Consider the following 6000-nt stretch of genomic DNA (forward strand, 5'->3'; position numbering starts at 1 on the left):
TATTCCTCAGTAATACACATTGGTTTTATATATATTTTACATTATGAATGTCTTATCTCTATGGCTCACGCGCCCAACCAAGTTCAAGTTGAACATTAAGAAAACAGGTATTTCATTTCATTTCATTTATTGCATAGTCATGAACATAAATTACATAATAAGATGTTACAGTTAAGTTGGCCAATTCATGACACCCTGTTAGGGCACACAACATTTAACTTACTAGCAGCAGTATCATTAATCTACGCGTGTATCGATTTCCATTACATGTAATTTTATACTTACGAACGAGCGATAATCGTTGTTTCCTTTATTAATCAAGTGTCGGTTTCTAATTCCTTCGTCTCTTTTTTTTAATTTGTGAATATAAAAGTATTATTAAAATCTTAGGATTTTAGCAACTCGTGTATAACACACATAATATGATATTTCATACCGTTTTAATCTAAACTGCACTCAGATGAGAACTCAACATATTAGTAATAGACGTGTAGAAATTTTATTAATTTTTCTTTGCTTATTATTATTACTGTTTATTATGTTTTTATGATTAAATTATACTGATATATGGTTGACTAATTATTTTAAATTGTTGTAAATATATTTATGAAAGTTGGAATCTAGCGCATTCATCCACGCGCGTCAAAGTCTCACACGTTCATCCACGTGCGTTAAAGTCTCGCACGTTCATCCACGTGCATTAAAGTCTCACACGTCCATCCACGTGCGTTGTATATTGTGTATACCTACACAAACATCGATTCCACAAGATTAAGATGGCGCTTCCTATCTACTGATACTAGCGTCTGGACATACGTCATCGACTCTTTACATGAAAACCACTCAACGTATAGCTATGTATAGCTCTGACTACATATGACTCTACATATGACTCTACATATGACTCTACATATGACTCTACATATGACTCTACATATGACTCTACATATGACTCTACATATGACTCTACATATGACTCTACATATGACTCTACATATGACTCTACATATGACTCTACATATGACTCTACATATGACTCTACATATGACTCTACATATGACTCTACATATGACTCTACATATGACTCTACCTATGACTCTACATATGACTCTACATATGACTCTACATATGACTCTACATATGACTCTACATATGACTCTACATATGACTCTACATATGACTCTACATATGACTCTACATATGACTCTACATATGACTCTACATATGACTCTACATATGACTCTACATATGACTCTACATATGACTCTACATATGACTCTACATATGACTCTACATATGACTCTACATATGACTCTACATATGACTCTACATATGACTCTACATATGACTCTACATATGACTCTACATATGACTCTACATATGACTCTACATATGACTCTACATATGACTCTACATATGACTCTACATATGACTCTACATATGACTCTACATATGACTCTACATATGACTCTACATATGACTCTACATATGACTCTACATATGACTCTACATATGACTCTACATATGACTCTACATATGACTCTACATATGACTCTACATATGACTCTACATATGACTCTACATATGACTCTACATATGACTCTACATATGACTCTACATATGACTCTACATATGACTCTACATATGACTCTACATATGACTCTACATATGACTCTACATATGACTCTACATATGACTCTACATATGACTCTACATATGACTCTACATATGACTCTACATATTACGCATAAGCGTAGTTTCCAACTTTACAGTACTACACGCAACTTTCAAAGATATCCACAGAATACACTATTATTCCAAATTAAGGTCCTTTGTTTTTCATTTAGGTAAGTATGATTTACTACTATTACAGAAACAAACAAAAATAATAAAATGTAGCAAACGTTACTGTCAGATAAAACACTGAAATTATTATTCACATCCTATAAATAAAGGGGTATAAATAAGGGGGGAGTTTCTAAATGTTTAAAGTATGCGTATCTCGCAATCAAATATTATATCAAATAGTTAAGCATATCGATTTCCCATCGACCTCGTATTTCTCCATGATCATCATGGTAACACACATAGATTTATATACATTGATTAAGTACTCGTGCCAAAATTACTGGCCCTTACAAGGTTGTTATGATAAAGCTGAATACATTAGTTAGTCATAAAATTTAGACATGATGACATAAAGTTATACAGTCTAAACAAAATGTGACCTGTTATTAAATTGAATCCATTGAGATTCAAGTTCACGATATCTAGTATGTGTAAATTGACACAAAAAATACTTTAATGCTCTACGCACAAAGTTACGAGTTACGTATCTTGAGGAGTGGGCAATAGAAAAACAATAGAAGCATATTACATAAGTACATTCGTTAACGAGTTACTACTCGTGTATTCAACAAACGACATACGCTCCATAACCTGGAGATTTAATATAGATGTATGTCCATACCAGAGTTGGGCAAAATTAGTTAAATTTAAAAAAATGAGAATGGTAACGTTAGTTTTAATAACGGCAACTTATTTTGTAAAATTTTTCATGAGTTTACCAATTAGCTTGAATTCGATATGACACTCTTATGATTTTATCATCGATCATGGTTTGAAAGTATTTTAATTATTCCAGCAGATGGTTATCATGGTTACTCAAACTAACGTTTTAGTTGATACAGTTAAAATAAGGTTCGTTTTACGACCGCTACTTTATTCCTTATTAAATCATGTGACTAAGCTTTATTTTAGTTTAATCACAGATTGCAATCATAAGTGCCCAGCTTACTATTATTACGTTTAACATCCAACATGTCATAGAGGTGTTGTATTTCCATACAAGAAGGGAGATAATTATAAACACGTGTTCTAGTCATTTAGCTTCATCGAGGCTAGGCTTTTTAAGTAATGCTGCGTTGGACAGCGTCGCTGAATGAAAACCGGTATCAGTATAAAACCACTAGGTTAAAAAAACATATTAATAGCTAATAGCATTAAGTACACAAGTTACATAACGTAACCCTGCATTATGGTTTCCAATTTGAACTTAGATCGACACGTCATTTTCTTTTCTTGTGCGCATTGATTCGCAATATTATGAATAAACTTACATAGTGATCAGAATAATTTTAAAGTGGAGTTCCGAAAGCTCATATATTATAATGCCCAACATTCTAATAAAAGCAATCTCTTAGATATGCATTCGTAACAATACTAAGTTATACACTGACGCAAATCGCGTTTAAAAACTTCGTACTAGAGGCATTGCTAATACAAATGCATCAGGGGTTTACTTCAGAGGTATTCAATTGGCAAGATTTTATTTTTAGTTTACTCATCGGTTTCACATTTCCAGTGTATTCATACAATTTTAGTAACGCAAACTGACCTCAAAAGGTCGTATCGTAAATCTTAATGTACATAAAACAATATCCTACTATAGTCTGCTACTACAGTTTTATTATGCTATCTTGCTACGCAACAAAACTAAATAATGAGTCCTTAGCCTGAGCTTGATATAATCGATGTGGTACACCATCATACAATCGAGTTTGATAAGATAGAAGCATTATAATGACATTTGATCTAATTTTCACTAACTCATATGTAATATTCAAAAACGCTTAAATGACAACTGTAAATTTTAAATTTCGTATTTTTATTATAAGCGAGACTACCTGTCATCCGTTCGTACGTTCTTTCTACACATACATATACCAAAATTGGGCAAATCATCATCATTATCTTATACAGTATATTTAATGACGGTAGGTTATCAAACCAATTTTATTTAAAATAAAAGGGAGTTAATAAAAATATAAAAAACTGACTTACCATAATTTAATACACTTTCCGATAAACATTGTTTACTCACTGATACAAACGAAAAAGAAAAGAATACCTTACGTTCGTGCGGCGTGGCAAAAATCCTATCGATTTTTGTTGGATCCAACTTCTGAGTTGTTGGGTTATTACCGGGTTGATGATGAAAACTATTACTTGTACCAATATTTTAACTTTATTCATTTGTTACAAACATTATAACAACCAATTTACAATCAATTATTCAAGACGTCTTCACTCTAACTTGTCCGTACTCGAACTGGCCACTTGTCACTGCTATACCGGCCTTTTTATAACAATTCAAAATGGCGGGAACCAGTGACAAGTATGAGTCAATTGATACTCTTTTATAAGCTAATCATAAATAAAAGTGAGAATGATCAAAATATAAGCTATTAATAAATAATGATCCTTACACTAGATACGTTTTTTTATTCGGTAAATAATTGCTTCGAAAGTCAAAAATATTGTGTCCCCCCCGTGAAACGGGCATACAAAAAATTCGGAAATATTGTAGAAAATAAAGCTTAATAAATACTTTCCAATGAAATTATGCGGATGAACGTTTTTAGCGAATGACGTAGTGAGTGTTAGGTATGTGCAGTTCATTATTTGTCAATAATGCCGAAAACGAAGGTAGTTTCTCGCCTCCCCCGCTAATCGGTCGCGGAGTGCTGTAGCCTGCAATCTTTGTCGGTCCGCCAACGCGTGCTCCCGTTAAAGCTCCTCTTTATGGAAATAAATATGTGAGTGACCCGTATTGATATATTTAATATGTAAATTCTTGATTGAATAAATTAAGTGAAATATTTGTAACGAGAGATATAACTTTTTATTATAACGACAGGCGCGATAAAATATAAAGATAAATGATTTAGAAGAGTCACAAAGTAAGTTTGTATGTAGGTACGGGTATTATAATAGTGATTGTCGGTGTCATAGGATCTTGAATCGCCGAGTCAGTTATAGTAAACATGTTGATTGGCGTACAATATGCAAAACAGTGCAGTGCAGCACCTATTATTCTCCTTGTGCAAATTGTGCATAGTCTACAGCTCTACAAATATGAACGCAAAATGGCCGAACTATTTACTTATACTTACGTCGGGCAGTAGTACTTATTACACATATACACGGTGTGGCCTGTAACACGAGCAAAGAATTAAAACATAGATTGTACTCCTCAAACGGTGACACTTTTGCTCAACAACTTTTAAAAATTATGAAGTATTTAGACTCCCTATTTTTCATACAAAATAAATATTATCTTCAATGGACGCCATCGCCATGCCATATCATTGTGATTGACGTTGCTTGTCACGCCTTAAACATAACAAAATTCGCAATACATTGCGTCTTAGAATAAACTTTAAAGTGTAATAAAAATCAAACCACAAGTTATTTTTAAAAGTCGCTGAACAAATGTTAGTCAGTATGAGGAGTACAGCCTACAGTTTAATTTTTTGCTCATGTTACAGGCCACACCCGGTATAGGCACCTCTACCTCGTTTTATATTAACGCTAAAGCGCCTTACACCGTACCATAAATGAGACTTTGTGCGCTGAGATTGGTTTATAGTCAACCAATCAGTGACTGGAAATTAAGAGTGTAGTACATCCTAAATAGTACAACTGAAACATTATTACATATTTATAATGTAATAATAATAATGTTTCAGTTGTATGTATATAATACGGGACTTAATCGCGTATTAGATTTTTAAATTTACCTCTAACGTTTTGAGAACAGCATTGTCTCCTGAAATATAACTAATGTGTAAAGATCGTGAAACTAAAACATTATTGGACTGTTATTCTTGTATACAATTAAGCGTTATTTCCTAGTCAAGATTTCAGACGATCTATTGCCAGACTGCCACATGTCAGAGCAGTGGCGTGAATAATAATTTTCATCAATAGTTAACGTGACTTCTATAACTACTATAAGGCGAGGCTTCAGACGCAAAAGCCAAACTTGTGATTTTATCAAGGATTTAAAACAGGTTTTTTAATTCCCCGTGATATATTGTTGCAAGTAGAAATTTAGACAAACACTTCAACGGATGTCGCGATAAACCATTCGATTGGATGCCAAATAAGATAAACAATCAAGATTTGCAATACCTTGGTCAGTCGCTACATGAAGTT

This window comes from Cydia splendana, chromosome 1 (assembly GCF_910591565.1).
Source record: "Cydia splendana chromosome 1, ilCydSple1.2, whole genome shotgun sequence".
Classification (NCBI taxonomy): Eukaryota; Metazoa; Arthropoda; class Insecta; order Lepidoptera; family Tortricidae; genus Cydia; species Cydia splendana.